Source organism: Enhydra lutris, unplaced genomic scaffold (genome assembly GCF_002288905.1).
Source record: "Enhydra lutris kenyoni isolate GAN:26980312 unplaced genomic scaffold, ASM228890v2 scaffoldscaffold3, whole genome shotgun sequence".
In the NCBI taxonomy this organism is placed as follows: domain Eukaryota; kingdom Metazoa; phylum Chordata; class Mammalia; order Carnivora; family Mustelidae; genus Enhydra; species Enhydra lutris.
This window is the reverse complement of record NW_019154087.1, coordinates 86,481,526-86,505,726: the sequence shown is the minus strand read 5'-3', so window position 1 is coordinate 86,505,726 and position 24,201 is coordinate 86,481,526. Positions and strand designations below refer to the sequence as shown.

The 24,201-nt window shown below is 38.5% G+C and overlaps 1 pseudogene; it reads left to right on the top strand.

Moving 5' to 3' along the window:
* The first annotated feature begins 12,439 nt into the window (after positions 1-12,439).
* On the top strand, positions 12,440-13,275 carry LOC111157700 (annotated as a pseudogene).
* The last annotated feature ends 10,926 nt before the right edge of the window (positions 13,276-24,201 follow it).

The following is a 24,201-nucleotide window of genomic DNA, read 5'->3' as shown; positions in this document are numbered from 1 at the left end:
ATTTCTCCAGAAAGGGCTTTTATATCTCCCAAGAGGGTTTCTCTAATATCTTCCATGCCTTTTTCGAGCCCGGCTAGAACCTTGAGAATCGTCATTCTGAACTCTAGATCTGACATATTACCAATGTCTGTATTGATTAGGTCCCTAGCCTTTGGTACTGCCTCTTGTTCTTTTTTTTTGTGGTGAATTTTTCGCCTTGTCATTTTGTCCAGATAAGAGTAGATGAAGGAGCAAGTAAAATACTAAAAGGGTGGCAACAACCCCAGGAAAATATGCTTTAGCCAAATCAGAAGAGATCCCAAATCGTGAGGGGGGAGAAAGGGGATAAAAAGAGGTTCAGAAAGAAGAAAAAATAAATAAATAAACAATTAAAAAAAGAAAACCAATAAGGAAAAAATATAAAAAGGAAAAAAATATATATATATATTAGATAAACTAGTTAAAAAACGTTAAAAAAGAAAAGGGTAAAAGTTAAAAAAATTTAGCAATGAAGAAAAATAAATTGAAAAAGAAAAAAAATTAAATTAACTGCAAGGCTAAAGAATCATCGGGAGAAAGCCGAGTTCCGTGCTTTGCTTTCTCCTCCTTTGGAATTCCGCTGCTCTCCTTGGTAATGAAACTGCACTCCTTGGTAAATGAACTTGGTCCTGGCTGGGCTTCTTGTTGATCTTCTGGGGGAGGGGCCTGTTGTAGTGATTCTCAAGTGTCTTTGCCCCGGGCGGAGTTGCACCGCCCTTACCAGGGGCAGGGCTGAGTAATCCGCTCGGGTTTGCTTTCAGGAGCTTTTGTTCCCTGAGCGCTTTCCGTAGAGTTCCGGAGGGCGGGAATGAAGATGGCGGCCTCCCAGTCTCCGGCCCAGAGGAGCCGAGATTCGGGGCCCCACTCCTCAGTGCGCCCTCAGAGAACAGCGCCGATTTACTCCCGTCACCCTGCCTCCGGCCGCACTCCGAGCTGACCGAGCCTGCGACCGGTTCAAGGTAACCCCGAGCTTAGAGCTTACTCCTCGGCTCTGTCTCTGTAGCTGGCTTCCCTGTTCTAATACCTGTAAGCTCTGCGACACTCAGACACCCCCGATCCTTCTGTGACCCTGCGGGACCTGAGGCCACACTGACCCTGCGTGGGCTTCACCCTGGTTAAGCCTCTGGAGCGATGTCCCTCAGCGGAACAGACTTTTAAAAGTCCCGATTTTGTGCTCCGTTGCTCCGCCGCTTGCCGGGAGCCGGCCCTCCCCCCGCGGTCTATCTTCCCGTCGCTTTGGATTCACTTCTCCGCCAGTCCTACCTTTCAGAAAGTGGTTGATTTTCTGTTTCTAGAGTTGCTGTTCTTCTTCTCTTTGATCTCCCATTGGATTTGTAGGTGTTTGCAATCTTTAGATAAGCTATCTAGCTGATCTCCCACTACCTGAAGTAGTCTCAGCCTGCTACTTCTCCGCCATCTTGACTCCTCCCCCCTCAAGTGTTAAATCTTAATAAATTAAGCTACATGACAAGAAGTTCCTTAAATGACTATTAGGGAAAGGGGGGAAAACTGAGATAGCCATTTTATTTGAGCCTTAAAGGATTTTACAAAAGGAAGGGAGAAATGGTCTGAAAGTGGCAACCAAGGCAAAGAAAATAATTGCCAAACCTCCCAATTCTCAGCTACAAGGAGTATGAGAAAAAAGACCTCAAATTTGTAGAAATCATCTAAATTTTGGTTAGGGCAAGGGATAAGAAGAACTGAAGCATGGAGGTTAACGTTACTTATCCAGAATCATAGGATCAGGATCCAATCCCAGTCTCTGAGGCTGAGTGCCTCACAAACCTATTGGTTTGTTACAGAAGGAAAATTGAAGGAAAACATACAAATTTTTATCTTGAGCTCTTGTTGATGTTACATTAAAGAAGTCCACTTTTATAAGTGCATGGTGGCCTCATATGTTTGAGAAATGTTGATACAAGCTAATGTGTCATGGAATCAGTAGAAGACATTACGATGTAGATGACAGAAGGCCTGGCATCACAGAGAGGATGGCTAAAATGTATTCACAAAATACTTACATAATACACATAAATGCCCCCAACCTCAAAAACAGGAATGTGTTTATGGTTGGCAAACTCAAGACCTTTCATGCATTCTCTATCCCCACTCTCAAGATGTAGAGAGCCCTTGAACTGCTGGCCTGGATTACCTCCTCTGGTCCCTGGTCTGATGATACTGCCTCTCCATAAAATTCCAAACTCTGAACTTTTCTCCTTTTTTCATTCCATCAACATACCTTGTCAAAATGCACACTATGAAGGCATTGCCAGTGGACTAGTTTGATAATACTGTATTACATGGTACCTATTTAGTAACCATTTTCCTTTAAGACTGGATACTATATTAGAAAAACATATATAACAATTATAAGAGCCATCTGATTTATAAATCTTTAACATGTGCAAACAGTATTTTTCAAATTGAAAAAGTAAAATATGGTATTTAACAAATGTGATCTTTCCTTTTTCATAAATTGGGACTATTATTAATATCTCTTGGATTTTTAAAACTAAAAAATTATAATGGTGCTGGGAAAATTGGACAGCTATGTGTAGAAGAATGAAACTCGACCCTTCTCTTACACCATACACAATTATAAACTCAAAATGGATAAAAGACCTCAAAGTGAGGCAGAAATCCATCAGAATCCTAGAGAAGAACATAGGCAGTAACCTTTTCAACATCGGCCACAGCAACTTCTTTCAAGACATGTCTCCAAAGGCAAAGGAAACAAAAGCAAAAATGAACTCTTGGGACTTCATCAAGATCAAAAGCTTCTGCACAGCAAAGGAAACAGTCAACAAAACAAAGAGGCAACCCACGGAATGGGAGAAGATATTCACAAATGACAGTACAGACAAAGGGTTTTATAAAGAGTTCTATAAAGAACTCCTCAAACTCAACCCACATAAAACACATAATTGCGTCAAAAAATGGGCAGAGGACATGAACAGACACTTCTCCAAAGAAGACATACAAATGGCTAACAGAAACATGAAAAAATGTTCATCATCACTAGCCATCAGGGAGATTCAAATCAAAACCACATTGAGATACCACCTTACGCCAGTTAGAATGGCCAAAATTGACAAGACAGTAAACAATATGTGTTGGAGAGGAGGTGGAGAAAGGGGAACCTTCTTACACTGTTGGTGGGAATGCAAGTTGGTGCAGCCACTTTGGAAAACAGTGTGAAGATTCCTTAAGAAATTAAAAATGGAGCTTCCCTTTCACCCTGTGATTGCACTACTGGGTATTTAACCCAAAGATACTGATGTAGTGAAAAGAAGGTCCATCTGTACCCCGATGTTCATAGCAGCAATGGCCACAGTTGCCAAACTATGGAAAGAACCAAGATGCCCTTCAACGGACAGATTGATAAAGAAGATATGGTCCATATATACAATGGAGTATTAAGCCTTCATCAGAAAGGATGAATACCCAAATTTTGTATCAACATGGACGGGACTGGAAGAGATTATACTGAGTGAAATAAGTCAAGCAGAGAGATTCAATTATCATATGGTTTCCCTTATTTGCAAAGCATAAGGAATAACATGGAGGACATGGGGAGATGGAGAGGAGAAGGGAGTTGGGGGAAATTGGAGGGGGAGATAAACCATGAGAGACTGTGGACTCTCAGGAACTAACTGAGGATTTTGGAGGGTCAGGGGGTGGGAGGTTGGGTGAGCCTGGTGGTGGGTATTATAGAGGGCACATATTGCATAGAGCACTGGGTGTGGTGCATAAACAATGAATTCTGGAACACTGAAAAGAAATATATATATATATATAAAACTAAAAATTTATCATGTATCTACAAAGCATGGTATAGATACTAAGTGACATTATTAACTAATAATGGAGAAGATAAAATAGATACACAGGATACTTTACATGACTTATGTGTTACCCACTTGGAGAAATTCAAAAGAGGTCACCTGTCACTTGGTGACCAAAATGCAATTTCTCAGAGCAATGGATATGTGATAGTCAGAATTTTAGGCTGTACTTCAGAATATAGAGGATTTATGTTTTAGCAGGTCAGATATTTATTGTTGCCTTGAAATCTTACCAAGGAGCTATTAACCAATCATTCCCATCTGTGTTTGAGACCAGCCCTGTCTGTTGCTTCCCTGCAGTCACTCTATCCCTTAAGATGACAAAAGAGGCTACCTAGGGCTGAAGAAATTAGGTTCTACTTGGAGTCACTTTTGTTGTTTATTCTTGTGACATGGGTAATGCCAGATCTTATCATGAGGTGAAGCCCAAGGTTTTAGCATTCTTCTGTCTATACCATTCCTTTGTTCATCAGAAGCCTGAAACAGCACATGCTACTGTCCCTCCTGTTTAGTCAGCTTCAGCCTCCACACACTGCCTCTGCAAGGAGCCTGAGCCTTGAGGAGGGGGCTGTGCATGAGGCTATAGGGATTGATGGGCTGTTAATGCAGTGGGACAGTTGCATTGTCTTATCCTGACAATGCTGCCATTTAACATCCTCATGGGCGGGCACCATGACCCAACCACACAGCTAATGAGGTTTAACACGCCCAGCTCTGTCTACCCTCTGAATATTAGTTAGCTTCTGTAAGAACAAATTCTCAGCGAGTCCATAATGGCACGGGATAATGTACAGTAGTTCTTGCATTTCGAAGTGGGCTGCTGGAATGTCTAAATTTTGGAGAGAAATCCATGCTAAGCATGGGGGCAAAGAGGTAAGCAGAGAGATAAACATTCCCCAGTCCTCCTCATAGAGAGTTCTACATGCAGTTCCTAGAAGGGAACTCAAAGTGTATTTTAGAAGTCTTCAAGCCTATGGGTAGGGCAGGGGTGAGTCGGCTAAAACTAATATAGAGATAAAACCTCAGCCCAAGGCTTCTGGACTTCTGGGTCATTGCTTCTTCCCAAACAGGAAAGACTTTCATCTGGATCCTGTTCCAAAATGAGAATGACAACTTGACACTATGAAGACTTTAAGTTGTGGAGTCATCCTTGACTCCTTCCCCACTTCCCCATGTCCTCCATTCCTATGTCTACTGAATTGGGTCCCACTCAGCCCCTGCTTTGCTCTCCCACTTTCACCTTGGTTGAGTGCTCATGACTTCACTCTTTGATCATGTCAAAATCTCCCCAAATGATCTTTGGTCGCACAAGCTTTGCTCCACTATCTCCCCAGAATGCCACACTTAGATTCAGTTTCTGGAAACTTTTCTTGTTCAAGAACCTACTAAGGATCTCCATGATCATTGGAATGAGGTTCACATTCTAGGTTAACATTCAATACCTGATTACCTTTCCTACCAGATCTTCAGCTATTTCCTATATGGTTCCAATCAACATGGGTGCCTCATCATCCCCCAAACACTTTTAGCATTCTCCTTTGAACATATTTCCTCCTCCTTCTCCCATTTAAAAGATCTCCATTTCCTTTTTCCCTGGCAAATACTACACTCTTTTAAGCCCAGATCAAGTTTTCCTCTACACTGAATATTGTCTGAGTACTGCAGCTTCTCGAATTCTCACCTCTGCCCTCTGACCTCCTTGAGTTCTTATTGTCTCCACAGCTCATTTGAGCCTTTGTTATAACTTACCTACATTATTACATGTAGTTAAACAACTGTACCCTGTGTCTTTTCAAGCAATTTATAAATTGCTTAAGGAAAGAGAATGCCTTTACTTTGCTCTCCCATAATGCCTAATAGAGGACTAAACTACAACAGGTGCTTGATATATCCCCATTCAATTGAATTGTAAGCAAGATTTAGATCCAATCTATCAGGCCAGATTTTTTTTTGGCAACCTCTCCATGCACCCTCCAAATGTTGACACTCACTCTATGGAAATCATCCTGTAATTCCTAAAACCAATTATAGCTACCAATTAACCAGAAAACGATTCAAGACCCACTTAATTTCAAACAATGTTAGGTTCAATCAAAATCCAAAGAAGAATCAAGATAATTCTGAATTTCTCATGATGGGATTGGCATACAATGCATTTAATCTAAGGTATTGTATAATAAACCTCAGTTCAACCAAAGCTCAGCCCTGTACAATAAGCTATTCAACTTTTCTAAGCCTCAGTTTCCTTATCTGTAAGATTTATTTTTTTAAAAGATTTTATTTATTTATTTGATAGAGAGAGAGTATGCACAAGCAGGGGAGTGGGAGAGGGAGAAGCATGCTCCCCACCCCCACCCCCTGTCCAGCAAGGAGCCCAATGCAGAGCTCCATCCCAGGACCCCAGCTGGGATCATGACCTGAGCCGAAGGTAGTTGCTTAACCAACTAAGCCATGTAGGTGCTTCTATCTGTAAGATTTAATAACATCTTGCTTCTTACAGAGTGGAGGATTAAGTGTGTTAACACATGTGAAATGCTTAGCATGATACCTGGGATATAGCAGGGATTTATTATTACATTTTTTGTTTTTTTTGTTTTGTTTTCTTCCTTGTGACTGGTCACCCAGCAGAGAGCGCCAGGGAAATAGCTCCAGGCTTTGTCAACAACTGTCCTGTGTTGTGTAACAGGGTCAAGGATGATGAATTAGTATCCAACTCTTTCAGAAAGAAAAGTTCATCAGAACTGAAAAGAAATCAGAAAGAAAAGAGTTCATCAGCCTGGAAATGTTTTAATTGATTATAGCAGATAGTGAGCCTTAAAGTGATGGATTTTTCGATACCCTTGTTGTCCATCCATCTGACTCTTTCTTCTACTTTCTGGAATCAGATTGACCATCTTTCAGCCACTGGCAGCCCAGCTACACAATTTCTTGGGTCCTCTTTCTGTTATGCTTGTTTCTTTGCTGAAGAATCTGGGGTAGGACTGCAGGAACAGGTAGGAGGACAGGCAGGTGAGGTGAGCAGAGCATTTGAGTTTCTTTTTCCCACCCTGTACCCCTTTGAAGATAGGACTCCATGCCCACACTGCACCAGCCTAGAACAGAATATCCCCTTAATTCATGGCTTAGTCATATAGCTGTCCCTAGGAAGAAAAAATTACAGCAGATAGAGCCAGTTTAGAGTTTACAGGAAAAAAGGAGGAGAAAAAGTGTTACTTTTGCACCTTAATGCAGCAAAGTATTTCCCCAGAGACACCTGGACCTTGGTGTGGTAGCCTGCTTCTGGGGAACTTTATGAAATGGCTTTCCCTTTACTCTGTGACAGGCAGAGATAGCGCAAACCACATCTGAACCATTCACCACTATTGCCTCTGGCACCTCACAGATTTCCTTCTTTCTGTGAGAAAGATGGCATTTCAGACTTGACAGCTTCTCTTTCAAGCTATGCACTTGCTTTGATAGGTGATAAAGTCAGGGTTCCCTCAAGGATGGCTCATTACAAGTAAGGATTGCTCAGATAAATCAGAATAATCTGAGGAGGGAGTGGTTCAGGGAGATTGTTTGGCTCTCTCTCTCTCTGCCAAACAAGGATTGCTAGGAGAATCATGGCAGAGCAGACACCTGTGGAAGAAGGAAGCCCGAGGGTCCAAGTACAGAGCACAGGCATAATGTCAGAGCCTACACCGAATCTAGTATTACTCTGCATCATCAGGGCCAAAGCATCACTGCCCAGTGCTCCATAAAGCAGGGCCCCTGGTTGTTGCCCTCATCTGCTCCTGTGACCTCCACATGAAGTTATAAGTTTATAGAAATAAATGACCTCTTCTCTACCCCCCACAGAAGATACTAAGGATCCTCAGATACCTGCCTTCCAGAACAGGTGTAACTACATCACTGCAGTGGGGGGAAGAGTTGTGGAAGGCGTAGAAGAAAGCAGATTTCAGCAACATTTAAGGCAAAAAAAAAAAAAAAAGGACAATTGTGGCTGTCTAATAATGGAGTAAACTCTCCAATAAGGCAATGAGGTTGCCATGAATGGAACTGTCTAAGAAGATCTGGCAAGATCATTTATGAGAGCATTCCCCACTGGGTGGGAGGTTGGAGTAAGTGGTCTCTAGTCTCAAGCATAGTCTAGTTCTAGTTTTCTAGAGGTTGGACAAATTACACATAGAAGGTGATACAAGAGGATAGACTACACTCTACTCAACCCTTGTATTGTACTCAGATCTGGCATTCAATTGCATAAGTTAGTGTTGGAAGCTCTGGGCTAGACCTCCCTCCACTTCCATCTCCTCCTCTGACCTACTCAATTGGCTGTAGACAAGTTCCTATTTCCTCCTTCCATGGAGAAGAACAGTAAATGCTAATAGTATTCTTGGGGGAAGATTTCCCGTGGGCTTCCATTTTGTGGTTACTTGGAATTCAGCATCTGGACAGAAAGAAAACAGGTAACAAATTGTGCTGACTCCAACCTCCTGACTCCCATCTTGCTGTGGTTTCTGCTAGAATTTGATGGATCTTTGGGGAGATGCCTAATTATTCTCCCTAGGATCCATGCCTGAGAGACCATAGACCTATCTCCTATAGAAACAGTAGAGAGCAGAGGTTACCACCATGGGTTTTGGAGTCAGAAAGGTGTGGGCTTAGATCCTGGCATCACCACTTTATTGCTCACCAGGCACAGTGTGACCTTGGGCAAGTTATTCTACTCTCTGACCCTCAGTTTCATGATCTGTAAAATATGGAAGAAAGTACCAACCACACTGGGATTTCTGTGAATTTCTTTATAAATATTAAGTGCTTAGCACAACCTATGTGTGTAATAAACAGTGGTTATTATTACACCACATTCTACTCATCAGCAGCATCTGTTTCTCCATGCTCTGCTGTCCTGTCTACACCTAAATCTATGCCCCCACCTGCAGACAGTCTGTACTCATCACTTGCTTCCACTCCCCTCTTGCATATTCAAGGCCAGTACTTCAGCAATTCTTGCCTCGACCCTCTCTTGCATCAATGATTTTTTTCATTTTCTACTGAAACAGTTCCATCAGCATACAAAAATTTGTTATATTGCTATTTCTTTCATCTTGGAAAAAAACAGAAAACAAAACCACCTTCTAGTCATCCTCACTTCCTTGCCAATTACCAACCTATTCCTTTGTTCCCCTTTGCAACAAAATCCTTGAAAGAGCTATCTCTACTCACTGTCTTCAATTCTCCTTTTACTATTCTGTCTTAAACTCAATCCAATAAATCCCTTGGCTGCACCAGTCCACTGAAACTGCTCTCATCAAGGTCACGGATCTGCATTGCTAGATCTGTCCTCATCTGAATGGACTCTCTAGTAGCTCTGACTCAGTTGATAACTCCTTCCTCATTTGTACATTTTCTGTGCTGGGCTTTTAGGACACCAGTCTCTCCTGATTTTCTATGCACCTCATTGGCCACACCCCAGGGTCCTTTGCTGGTACCTTCCTCTTAATTATCAATGACTGAGGGTCACAGGCTCATTCCTTGGGCCTCATCATCTCTATCTGTTCTCATCTCTTGTGGCCTATAGTCTGATGGCTTTAAATAGTATATATATTCCAACGCCTCTCAAGTTTACATTTCCATTCCAGATCTCTCTTGTAAATTAGCCTTCCACTAACAAGCTCCACTTGAAATATATAATAGAAATTTTAAAAGTATCATGTTCAAAACTACACTCCTTCTCCTCCCTCTCAAATCTATACCTCCAGGAGTCTTTTTCTGCTCAGTGAATGGGAACTCTATGCTTTAATTCACTCAGACCAAAAACCTTGGGTCATTCTTGATTCCATTCTCTTATGTCCTGTATCCAAAACCATCAGGAAATAATGTATGTTTCACCTTTAAAAAATATTTCTAGAATCTAGTCACTTGTTACCACTTTCATAGCTACAGCCCATAGTCTGAGTCTCCAGGTCCTGTCACCTAGATATTGCCATAGTCTCCTCTCTGGTCTCCTAGCTTCTACCATTGCTTCCTTCTATCTAATCTGAACAAAGCAACAGAATATATCTCTCAAAATCAAAATAAGCCATGTCATTCTCCTCAATTTCCTTCAGTGGCTTCCTATTCTATTAGAAACAAACCCCAAGTCCCATAGGATTTTACAGTCATATGTGATCCGGATCCCTGTTGGCACTCTTATGTCATGTCTTACCATTCTCTCCTCATCACTCTATGCCAATCACGTCACCTTCTTGCTGCTTCTTGAGTCTTCCCAGTACATTTATCCTCCAGGAACTTTGCAGTGGCTCTGCCTAGATATGGGCATATCTGACTCTCCATTCCTTTCAGTCTTTGCATGAATGTCTCTTATCAATAGGCCCTCCCTATTTATAATTGCAACACTCTACCATCAGGCAGCAGATTCATGTCTGCTTGTTGTAACATACTATATAATTACCAGTTCTTATATCTAATGTTAAAGTTTGCCTTCTTCCCCTCTCTCCCCATTCTGCTTACATGTAAACACTATCAGGGCAGGGGTCTTGTTTTGTTTACTGATACATTGTTTTGTTTTGTATACTGATGTGTTACAAAAAACATAAAACAGTGCCTGACACAGAGTAAGCACTTCAGCATCTCTGTTGAATGCAATAATTAATTATTATTAAATTTCAATTTTCAAATTTCAGTTTCAATTCCCCTCATAGCAACAAATTTAGACACAGACTTGGCACAAGGAACTATATTCAAGAGTCCATTTCCTCAAAGATCCTTGTACATGGAAACGATAAATCAGGCAGTCAATGCTGTTGCGGGATTAACGGGTCAAAGGGGATCAGCTACACCAGTGTATATATCAGAAGGGGCTCAACCATCCTCCTGGTAAGAGTGGCTTCTCGATCAATCAATCTGTTTAGCAACGGCACTACTCACTATGAGAGGACAGGAGAAGTTAACACAAGGTCCCTGCCCAAAAGGCAACACTTAGCCACATAAAACAATAAACAGACCATACCAGGCAGTATATCAGCAAGAACTAAATTGAGTGTTATTGAGTATAAGTGCTGTTAGAGTTCAGAGAGGGGAGAAATCAATGAGCACTGAAGCTGCTCTGGAGCTCTGCACCATCGCTCCTCAAGTTCCTTGAGGGCAGGGGCTATATCATCTTTTTTATTTTCTTTCTACATCCTTTTCCTTCTTCCTTGCTTGTCTAGTTGCCTGCCTCCTTTCTTTTTATCTTCCTTTCCGTAGACCTAGAACAATGTGTACTCGTAGTAGATATACAACAACTGCTTTACGTTTCCCCTAACTTCTTTCAAAAAGGATTCAGTATAGCTTATAGGGATATATATAAATTTAAATTTAAAGTTAAAGAAAGCAAACTTAAAAAGGATGTTACAAGGGAAAATCAAAACAAGGGAAGAGACATAAAGTGGACTGAGGAATGAGGAAAATATTATTAAAATGCAAGCCATAAAGACCATGCCTTTGCAATAGATGAACCACAAATTTGGCTCCAAGCTTTCAAATGGACTGTTTAAAAAGAAAAGCCTGATTAATTATGCAATTTGCACTGTCCTTATGACAGAAGTAGACCAATTGTTCAGTAGACACTAAACTATTCCAGATACTTAAGACTTCTGCCTATTTTTGCTTAAAGTCCTCATGGAGCACACACGTTATAACGTAATGAACAGTATCCTCAAGGAACTTCTTAGCATAGACTCAACCATGAGTTTCACGGGATTGTTTATTCTACACATAATTTTAGCTATCTGGGAGCATTCCTATTTTGTTAAACTTGAGAGTTATGGAACAGCCCAAACATTTAACTGTTGCCTGGATCTATAAATCTAACAAGGTAAAAGGCAATAGGACAAATTTAAGAATGAAACTGTTTTATAAGGGTGTAAGCATCTCAACACATACACACACACACACACACACACACACACACACACACACAGCCTGTGACTAAGCTGCAAACAATCTTATCTCCTGCACACATACAATTTATACTTAATATTGTAGTGATGTCTGTACTTCACTGATTTCTCTTGCTAAATTTTAAACTCATCAAGGCCAAGTACAAAATGTCATCTTGCATATCTTTGTATCCCTCACTGCATACAGCACTATGTCTTGCTCTAAATGTTTTTTTTGTCATTCAACAACTATTTATTGCCTTCTTTCTAGGTGCTAGGCAATTCTTTAACAATGAACAAAATTCCTTACCCTCAGTAGTATTTACAGTGAGGGCAGAGATTGATGCAATATAGATGATAATTGCAATAAATAAGTAACTTATTTAGTATATAAGAAGGGAAATTTCTATGACTATAATAAATGATAGAGAAGGGCAAGAGGGTTTTGGTTCTGCATGCACACACAGAGGTGGGGTTGGTGATGTTAACCAGCATAGTCAAGGTAGACCTCACTGAGAAGGTGAGACGAATGATGAGTTAAAGAAGATAAGGAAGGTCTGAGGAGAGGCCCCGCGTGCTGGTTGCCAACACTGGCCTCTCGGCTTGGAGGCAAGGAGAATACCTGCCACTGTCCGCTTTCCCTTGGTGGTCCGCTCACAACTAGTCCCACTGGAGATGGCAGACAACCTTGGAGATGAGTGGTGGGAGAACCAGCCTGCAGGAGCAGCCAGCAGCCCAGAAGCATCAGATGGTGAAGGAGGAGGAGACCCAGAAATGCAGCAGGAAACAGCTCTAGTACCTGCCCTGTCAAAGAAGACCAAACAGCCTAAAGAATGTTTCTTGATACAACCAAAGGAAACAGAGAAGATGCCACCAAGACAAGGAAGAGAAGAAAGAAGAAAATTACAAATGTTCTTGCAAAATCAGAGCCAAAACCATGGACCCCTGAAGACCTACAGAAACTGATGAAGGACTATTACAGCAGCAATCATTCAGTGATTGAATTAGAAGAACTAACCCTACAAGACTCCTGTTTCCTCAAGGCCAATGATTTGACTCATAGTCTCTCATCATACCTAAAAGAAATCTGCCCTAAGTGGGTAAAACTTCGGAAAAACCATAATGAGAAGAAATCAGTCCTGGTGTTGATTATCTGCAGCTCTGCTGCCTGGGCCTTGGCGCTTATTAGGTCAATGACAGCATTTAGAGGAGACAGCAAAGTTATGAAATTATTTGCAAAACACATTAAGGTCCAAGAGCAGGTAAAGTTGCTGGAGAAGCGTTTGGTGCACCTGGGCATAGGAACACTGGGGAGAATTAAAGAACTCATTAAACAAGGTGGCCTTAATTTGAACCCCTTAAAGTTTCTCGTTTTTCACTGGAACTGGCGAGATCAGAAGTTGAGGAGGATAATGGACATTCCCGAGATAAGAAAGGAGGTTTTCGAACTTCTGGAAATGGGAGTCCTCAGTATATGCAAGTTTGGATCTTTGAAGCTTGGCATTTTCTAAGTCTGGGTCCTAATGAAAATTCCAGTTTTTACGGTGGGATTTACATCTCATTTAATAGCTCTGGAATATTGCAAGGACTCCATAAATATCAGCTACTGTTTTATTATGTTAACTGGATCACCCCATGAATCACTAGAAATTTTTGGTGGAGATTCTTTGACAAAAATGAAGCTGTCCTTTGCCAACTTCTCTGTATAATAAAGTATCACCAGCTTGTGTATGAAAAAAAAAAAAGAAGAAGAAGATAAGGAATTTGGCCAAAGAGATATCTGAAGAAAGAACATTTTAAACAGGAAAGAACTAAGACTTTAATATAGATACACATATATTTTCATTGAATATGAACTAACCCCCAAATAATTGTGACTTATTGGCATTAGTGTGAGGGATAATGATTTAGACAGGAGTATAGAGTGTACGGAAAGACAAATGTGGAATAATAAAAATGCCTACATTCTCAGTAGTAACAATGAGTTCTTTAAAATGTAGAGCTGCATATTGTCAATGAAGAATAATATTGTTATGACACCCTGCTTGGAAGGAAAATGTCTTAGTCAAAGCAATCTCAGTAAGGCTGCAATAACAAACAAACCCTGAAATCTCATTGTCTTAAGACAAAAAAATATATATTCTTCCTCATGCAAAGGAGATGCCTCTACCTCTTCAGGATAGCTCCGTTCAAATAATGGCTCAGGGATCCAGGCTGTTTCTGTTCTATGGCTCTGCCATCTTGATACAGAGCATCCATGATAAGCAGAGCAGGGGGAAAGAGAGTGCATGGAAAACTGACCCTGTTGTTTTATTCTTTGGTCCTGAAGTGACTCACGTCACTTATGCTTATGCTCATTAGTCAGAACCAGTCACATGCCCTGACCTCACTGCATGGGATGCTGAGAAGTACAGTAAAGACTGCTCAGGAAAAAGAAAATGAAAGGGACATAGGGAGGTAGCACAGTCTCTAATACGGAAGAGAGTCAGTCAGGCTGTATTTGAGTTTGTGGCACAGCCAGACAAGTTAACTTTGACTTATGTCCCATGCTGAAATGAGTCTATTTTATAATTGCAATTCTCAGAAGGGATAAACCTGGTCAAGATTATAATAACAATATCTGGAGGGCTTTATTTTATGCACTAGATCTTAAAATGTTAATAAAGTAATAATTAGAAAATGATTAAAACTATATTCTGCAATAAGACCTATGTATACATTATGCCCATTTATTTAATAAAATTCATAAGATAAATTATATATATTCTATATGTATCCTACAGGGGGATGTTGGAGATGTTCTGATAGGCTTTTAATTTTTTTTTAATTTTCTCTCCAAGAAATCATTGAAAATTTTTATCACATGTACCTGAAAGAAAATTTCTTTCTGTGAAACTTTTTCTCCTTTCAATTCCTTCTGATATTCCTGTGACCTACCTATTGTTGACTGACATTGGTCTGAGCCTCTATGTTTATTATTTTTATCAGATTCCTTTTTGCTAAATTCAGGTACATTTTAACTTCTGTTCTTAGTTGCTCGAGGCTTGAATATTCAATTATAGAATGAAATTACATAATTGGCATAAGTTATACAAAGGTGCCATGGACTGTTCTTAACCAATATTGACTCAATATTCTGCTTCTATGGTTTTCTAATTTTCCATATTTGTATGCCGTATGCGTCTTCCTTCTGGTGTCTGCTCCTGTACAATGCACCCAACTCCAAGCATCAGGGAAAGAAACAGTCTTATATGCTTGGGAAGAATAAATTCCAGATTGGGAATCAGACTCACCCATTGGACACAAACATGGTTTGACATCTCATAGAGTTCAAGACTCCTCTCCACTTGTGCTTTTGAATGCTCTGGAATTGTAATTTTATGTTCTAATGACTCTAACACTTTGGGCAGATGGGACACATTCAAGACTTTGTTTTAGAATAATTAAACTTAGAAAAAGCTGTCAGAGCTGTGTTCATTCCAAAAGGTTGCAGGGCTTCAGCTGCTGAAGAATGGACCCACCCTGCCTGAATCAAGTGAGTAAGAAAAAAAATCAAAGAGAATTTGGTCCTTATATAATGAGACCATAAGATATTTCTTCAAGTATTTTAACTTTCATTAATTTGTTGTAATCAGAATACAAAGGTTGACTTTTCTTTGAGTTCATTTTGATCTGTGCATTTTACTAGAAAGTCATCCATTTCAGTAAGATTTTTAACTAGATAACACAGATTCGAATACTACTGAATACCATTTTTTTAAGTTTCAAGGAATATGACCTGATGCTCTATCTTAAGTATGTTGTGTTTAATCTCACTTTTTCTTATTTATTATACTGTTCAGACACTTATCAGATATTTTTGAAAGGCTCTTGGATATTTATTTCCAATTTTTATTGCTTTTATATTTTCTAGTTAATTAATTCCTATTCTATCATTATTGTTTCAAATTTCTTATTGTTTTTGTATTGATTTTTTCTCTATTTTTTTAATTATCAAATTCTTTTTTTATTTTTATTCTTCCTTATTTAATAAAATCAATGAGATATGAGTTTACCTTTATTATTTGGCAATTAGTAGATGATATGGTCATAAAATTCCTATTTTTAGGAACTCATTGTAGTTTTCTTTATAGCCCAGGGTATGATAAATTTTACAAAATATTGTTACTTGAAAAAAATTCTCTTGTTACACACTTTGATATACACCTATAAAATTAGGCTCACTTGCTGTATTATTCAATCACCTCTACCCCTATTTACTCTATTTATAACATAAATGTTAGTAACCATTATATCCTTCTATGAAGAATGACCTTATTAACCTATTAACTGTTCTTGTCTTGAATTCTCATTTGTCCTTTATTAATAACATCTTTTCTTTATTTGTATTTACTTGGTGTATCATGACACATTTACTTCAAATTTTATATGTAATTTTGTCATAGTTATATCCAATTAACTATGTAGTTGGGCTCTATGGTTTTGTGTTTTGTGATGTTTTAACACAATCTAAGAATTCTTGTATTTTATTTTATTTTATTTTATTTTTAATATTTTATTTATTTATTTGACAGAGAGAGATCACAAGTAGGCAGAGAGGCAGACAGAGAGAGAGAGAGAGAGGAGAAAGCAGGGTCCCCGCCAAGCAGAGAGCCCGATGCAGGACTCGATCCCAGGACCCTGAGATCATGACCCGAGCCGAAGGCAGAGGCTTATTAACCCACTGAGCCACCCAGGCGCACCGAATTCTTGTATTTTAATGTGGGCATTTAACCTTGTCACATTTCTTTAAAAACTAATTATTTTACTTTAAAATAGTTTTAGATTTATAGAAATGTTGTAAAGATAGTACAGAGTCCCACTTCCCCTATTATTAACATCTTACATTAGTATAGTACACTTGTCATAAGAGATGAACCAATATTGATGCATTATGGTTAACTAAAGTCCATATTTTTCTTAGATTTCCTTAGTTTTACCTAATACATTTTTTCTGCTTCAGATCTCATCCAGGGTTACATTAAGTGATCATGTCTCCTTAGGCTCTTCTTCGCTGTGGCAGTGTCTCAGACTTAACTTGTTTTGGGTGGCATTGACAGTTTGAGGAGTACTGACCAGATATATTGTAGAATGCCCCTCAATTGGTCTTTTTTTTTTTAATGTTTTTCTTAAAGTTAGACTGTGGGTTCTAGGAAGAAGGACCATGGAAGTAAAATGTCATTCTCATCACACCGTATCAAGTGTTCATACTATCAGTGTGACTTATCATTGATTGATAGTGACTAAGGTAGTGTTTGTCAGCTTTTTCCGCTGTAGAGCTAATCCCGTTTCTCATACTGTACTGTTTGGAAATAAGTCACGGTGTGCGGCCCGTGCTTAAAGAATGAAGAGGTATGCTTCACTTTCTTGAAGATAGACTATCAACATAAATTATTTGGAATTCTTCTGCACAGACGATTTGTCTATTCTTCTGCATTTATTTTTAAAAAATCATTTCTCTGTTTCAATACAGACTCATGGATTATTTATTTTATAATTCAAGTTAAAACTAATATTATTCTATTTACTTTGTTGTTGCCATTTTTGCAGCTTAGTCAATTTGGAGTTTTCATAGTTGGCCCCTGTGTCCCTTTGACATGCCCTTATCATTTTCTTGTTTGCTAGTCTAGCACTTCCTTACTTCTGGCACTAGAAGATGCTCTTAAAATAAGAAATCAAATCATATTATTCATCGTCCAGAAGCCCTTCATATTGTTATGTCCCCCTGTTTTCTCCCGAAATTCTTCCATTCACTCATCTGGCTTTTATGTAGAAAATGTGGACTTAAAAATCCATACATATAATAATTACCTATTCCCAAAATTAGGAAATTAGCTTGGTAATCAGTATCTCAAGTATGAGTCTTTTTTATAAAATGCAACTAATTAAAATGCCCTGATCAAAAAGTGATTTGTTGAAAATCTAAACCTTTAAATCTATTTGTTCATGACAATATTCTATTTTATTTCAGTCTGATAAGAGTACTGGTAGGTCAAAATAAGAATTACTGTAGCTCTAAGAAAGTAAAGGACAAGTCTAGAGCAAATAGATAAATAAGCCATTGTATTGATACTATTTAAAATACATTTAAAATTGTAAGTATGTTAATAGACATTTACTCTATTTGTCCATTTTTTTTATTTTATGTGAATGAAGTGTTTATATGAGCCAGCCATATAAATACACAATTATCATGTAAATTATTAAAATAGACTTGATTAGTTTTGTAGTCAATGTTTAATCTTTTAAGAGAAATTAAATTTCTAAGTCTTCCTTAAAAAAAAAGAAAGGAAAAAAGAAAAAAAGAAGAAGAATATGCCCCCAATTCATCTTGTATATTTCCTTCCTCAGCCCTAAAATCAATCATTTCTCAAGGAGCTCTGGTTCTTTTTTCTGGACAATGGTACTAGATTCCATGATCTGGGCACTGGGTATGCTACTGATCCTGGGCTGTCATTGTTTCTGAACACTGAGTTGCCAAGCAATGAAATATGTGTCATTTATTTATTTTTAACTTCCTTAAAATTCTGAAAGATTACAGATTCATAGAAAATTACAAAAATAGTATATAGGAGCCCTTGAATCTTCACCCAGCCTTCTTCAAATTCTGTAACTGTCAATTCTATACCTGTAAGTACAAGCTTACCCAGAAAATTGGCATTTGGTACAATACTATTAACTAGATTACAAACTATATTCAGATTTTACTGGTGCTTTAATGTACTCATTTGTGTATTTGTGTTTGTATATACAATTCTATGTATTTGATCCCATATGTAGATTTGTGGAATCATGACCACAATCCGAATATAGACCTGTTCCATCACTCAAAGCAACTCCCACATGCTATCTCATTATAGTCACACCCATACCCCAACTCCTGGCAACCACTGATCTATTTCCATTTCTATGGTTTTGTCACTTTGAGGATGCTATATTTAGAATCACACCATGTAACCTTTTGAGATTGGCCTTTTTCACTAACCACAATACTTTTAAGATCTATCCAAGTTGTGTATTTCATTAGTTTGTTCCTGTTTGTTGCTGAGTAGAATTCGATAGCATAGATGGACCACAAGTTTGTTTAGATATTCACCCACTAAAAGAAACAGGATTGTTTCTAGTTTGGGGCTATTACAAAAAAAAACTGATATGCACATTCATGTACAGGTTTTTGTGAGCATGAGTTTTAATTTCTCTGGGATAAATGCTCAAGAGTGCAATTGCTGGGGTCATATTATATGTGTTTATGTAGTTTTAAAGCAACTACCAGACTATATAACCACAGTGGTCTCACCATTTTACATTTCCATTAGCAGTTTCTACCAGATCTGCCTTTACTTCATCCTTTTCAACATTTGATCTTATCTTTAAAAATATTTAGCCATTCTAATGGATGTAGAATGATATATCATTGTGGTTTTCATTTGTATTTCTCCAATGGCTAATGATATTGAACATTTTTCATATGCTTATTTGCCATACATATTTCTTCTTTAGTATTATTGTTCAACTGGTGGGTTTTTACTATTGAGTTTTGAGAGTTCTTTATATATAATCTAGATATAAGTCTGTTGCCAGATGATTGGTTTGGTAATATTTTCTCCCACTCTGTAGGTTGTACTTTTATACTTTTAACAAGGCATTTCATGGAGCAAAAGTTTTTAATTTGAAGAAGTCAAATTTGTCAATTTTTATGGATCATTTTTCGTGTAATTTTTAAGAATTCTTTTTTATTATGTTTCATTAGTCATCATACAGTACACCATTAGTTTTTTATATAGTGTCCCAACATTCATTATTTACATATAACACCCAGTGCTTCTTGCAATACATGCCCTCCTTAATACCCATCACCAGGCCAATCCATCCCCCTGCCCCCTTCCCTCTAAAACCCTCGGTTTGATTCCCGGAGTCCGTAGTCTCTCATGGTTCATCTCCCTCTCTGATTTTCCCCCCTTCATTTTTCCCTTCCTTTTCCTAATGTCCTCCATGCTATTCCTTATGTCCCACAAGTAAGTGAAAACCTTTTGAAAATTGTCTTTCTCTGCTTGACTTATTTCACTCAGCATAATCTCCTCCAGTCCCATCCATGTTGATGCAAAAGTTGAGTATTCATTATTTCGGACAGCTGAGTGATATTCCATTGTATATATGGACCACATCTTCTTTATCCATTCATCTGCTGAAGGGTATATCATCTCTTTCCACAGTTTGGCTATTATGAACATTGCTGCTATGAACATTGGGGTGCATATAGCCCTTCTTCTCACTACATCTGTATCTTCAGGGTAGATACCCAGTAGTACAATTGTCAGATCATAGGGTAGCTCTATTTTTAATTTTTTGAGAAACCTCTTCATTGAGTCCTAGGTCTTAAAGATTGTCTCCTATATTTTATTCTTATAGTTTTATGGTCTTATATGTAAATTACATGTCTTACATGTAAATTTGTGATTGCTGATATTTGTTTTGGAGACTGATATACTTATCTATCTTCTGTCATCTTACTTTATTCTTTATGTGTTTACTTTCTTTTTTTTTAAGATTTTATTTATTTATTTACAGACAGAGATCACAAGTAGGCAGAGAGGCAGGCAGAGGGTGGGGGTGGGAAGCAGGCTCCCCACTGAGCAGAGAGCCCTATGCGGGGCTCGATCCCAGGACCCTGAGATCATGACCTGAGCCAAAGGCAGAGGCTTTAACCCACTGAGCCATCCAGGCGCACCTATGTTTACTTTCTTAAGACTTCTTTTTCTTTTTCCTTCTTTGTTTCACCTCCTATGATTTGGCTGATATATTACTACATTTAGGCTATATAATTTCAGTTTTTTAAATAATTGACTATATTTTCCTTGTTATCACTACTAATAGTGAAACTACATCTAACTACTTTGTTGTACATAAACTTTAACCGACTCTTAACTCTTTCTTTTCCCACAAAATTATTATTCATGTTGTGTACCTTATAAGAATACACTTTTTGGACATTTGTATCACATTTTATAACTATAAGAATGAAATAGATAATTCTACATTTATTTAGTTTTACTAATAGTTGAGCATTCTATTTTAAGCAACTGTCATTATTTTAATTATTTTATTCAGTTCCATCATTGTTATTCATCATTTCCTCAATTCTTCAAGTAATCTTAATTCATAAGAAATAAATTGGTTGGTAAATTTCCAAACAATCTCTAGAAATAACTTTTTCAGATTCACACATACAAATGCTCACTCTTGGGAATATGGAATACTTAGGTCTCGATTTTTGTTCTTAGTTTTAATATTCTGTAGACATTCTAAGATTTTTTGATATTTAGTGATATAGAAGAGAAAACCGAGGCTATAGGAAGAATGTCAGATGAGAATTCTTTTTTTTTTTTATTTTTTATAAACATATAATATATTTTTATCCCAAGGGGTACAGGTCTGTGAATCGCCAGGTTTACACACTTCACAGCACTCACCATAGCACATACCCTCCCCAATGTCCATAATCCCCCCCAACCCCCCTCCCCCCATTAACCCTCAGTTTGTTTTGTGAGATTAAGAGTCACTTATGGTTTGTCTCCCTCCCAATCCCATCTTGTTTCATTTACTCTTCTCCTACCCCCTTAACCTGCCATGTTGCATCTCCTCTCCCTCATATCAGGGAGATCATATGATAGTTGTCTTTCTCCAATTGACTTATTTCACTAAGCATGATACCCTCTAGTTCCATCCACGTCGTCGCAAATGGCAAGATTTCATTTCTTTTGATGGCTGCATAGTATTCCATTGTGTATATATACCACATCTTCTTTATCCATTCGTCTGTTGATGGACATCTAGGTTCTTTCCATAGTTTGGCTATTGTAGACATTGCTGCTATAAACATTCGGGTGCACGTGCCCCTTCGGATCACTACGTTTGTATCTTTAGGGTAAATACCCAGCAGTGCAATTGCTGGGTCATAGGGTAGTTCTATTTTCAACATTTTGAGGAACCTCCATGCTGTTTTCCAGAGTGGCTGCACCAGCTTGCATTCCCACCAACAGTGTAGGAGGGTTCCCCTTTCTCCGCATCCTCGCCAGCATCTGTCATTTCCTGACTTGTTAATTTTAGCCATTCTGACTGGTGTGAGGTGGTATCTCATTGTGGTTTTGATTTGTATTTCCCTGATGCCGAGTGATGTGGAGCACTTTTTCATGTGTCTGTTGGCCATCTGGATGTCTTCTTTGCAGAAATGTCTGTTCATGTCCTCTGCCCATTTCTTGATTGGATTATTTGTTCTTTGGGTGTTGAGTTTGCTAAGTTCTTTATAGATTTTGGACACTAGCCCTTTATCCGATATGTCATTTGCAAATATCTTCTCCCATTCTGTCAGTTGTCTTTTGGTTTTGTTAGCTGTTTCCTTTGCTGTGCAAAAGCTTTTGATCTTGATAAAATCCCAATAGTTCATTTTTGCCCTTGCTTCCCTTGCCTTTGGCGATGTTCCTAGGAAGATGTTGCTGCGGCTGAGGTCGAAGAGGTTGCTGCCTGTGTTCTCCTCAAGGATTTTGATGGATTCCTTTCTCACATTGAGGTCCTTCATCCATTTTGAGTCTATTTTCGTGTGTGGTGTAAGGAAATGATCCAATTTCATTTTTCTGCATGTGGCTGTCCAATTTTCCCAACACCATTTGTTGAAGAGGCTGTCGTTTTTCCATTGGATATTCTTTCCTGCTTTGTCGAAGATTAGTTGACCATAGAGTTGAGGGTCTATTCCTGGGCTCTCTATTCTGTTCCATTGATCTATGTGTCTGTTTTTGTGCCAGTACCATGCTGTCTTGATGATGACAGCTTTGTAATAGAGCTTGAAGTCCGGAATTGTGATGCCACCGACTTTGGCTTTCTTTTTCAATATTGTTTTGGCTATTCGAGGTCTTTTCTGGTTCCATATAAATTTTAGGATTATTTGTTCCATTTCTTTGAAAAAAATGGATGGTACTTTGATAGGAATTGCATTAAATGTGTAGATTGCTTTAGGTAGCATAGACATTTTCACAATATTTATTCTTCCAATCCAGGAGCATGGAACATTTTTCCATTTCTTTGTGTCTTCCTCAATTTCTTTCATGAGTACTTTATAGTTTTCTGAGTATAGATTCTTAGCCTCTTTGGTTAGGTTTATTCCTAGGTATCTTATAGTTTTGGGTGCAATTGTAAATGGGATTGACTCCTTAATTTCTCTTTCTTCTGTCTTGTTGTTGGTGTAGAGAAATGCAACTGATTTCTGTGCATTGATTTTATATCCTGACACTTTACTGAATTCCTGTACAAGTTCTAGCAGTTTTGGAGTGGAGTCTTTTGGGTTTTCCACATATAGTATCATATCATCTGCGAAGAGTGATAGTTTGACTTCTTCTTTGCCAATTTGGATGCCTTTAATTTCCTTTTGTTGTCTGATTGCTGAGGCTAGGACTTCTAGTACTATGTTGAATAGCAGTGGTGATAACGGACATCCCTGCCGTGTTCCTGACCTTAGCGGAAAAGCTTTCAGTTTTTCTCCATTGAGAATGATATTTGCGGTGGGTTTTTCATAGATGGCTTTGATAATATTGAGGTATGTGCTGTCTATCCCTACACTTTGAAGAGTTTTGATCAGGAAGGGATGCTGTACTTTGTCAAATGCTTTTTCAGCATCTATGGAGAGTATCATATGGTTCTTGTTCTTTCTTTTATTAATGTGTTGTATCACATTGATTGATTTGTGGATGTTGAACCAACCTTGCAGCCCTGGAATAAATCCCACTTGGTCGTGGTGAATAATCCTTTTAATGTACTGTTGAATCCTATTGGCTAGTATTTTGGCAAGAATTTTTGCATCTGTGTTCATCAAGGATATTGGTCTGTAGTTCTCTTTTTTGATGGGATCCTTGTCTGGTTTTGGGATCAAGGTGATGCTGGCCTCCTAAAATGAGTTTGGAAGTTTTCCTTCCATTTCTATTTTTTGGGACAGTTTCAGGAGAATAGGAATTAGTTCTTCTTTAAATGTTTGGTAGAACCCCCCCACCCACCCCGGGAAGCCGTCTGGCCCTGGGCTTTTGTTTGTTTGGAGATTTTTGATGACTGTTTCAATCTCCTTACTGGTTATGGGTCTGTTCAGGCTTTTTATTTCTTCCTGGTTCAGTTGTGGTAGTTTATATGTGTCTAGGAATGCATCCATTTCTTCCAGATTGTCAAATTTGTTGGCGTAGAGTTGCTCATAGTATGTTCTTATAATTGTCTGTATTTCTTTGGTGTTAGTTGTGATCTCTCCTCTTTCATTCATGATTTTATTTATTTGGGTCCTTTCTCTTTTCTTTTTGATAAGTCTGGCCAGGGGTTTATCGATCTGATTAATTCTTTCAAAGAACCAGCTCCTAGTTTCGTTG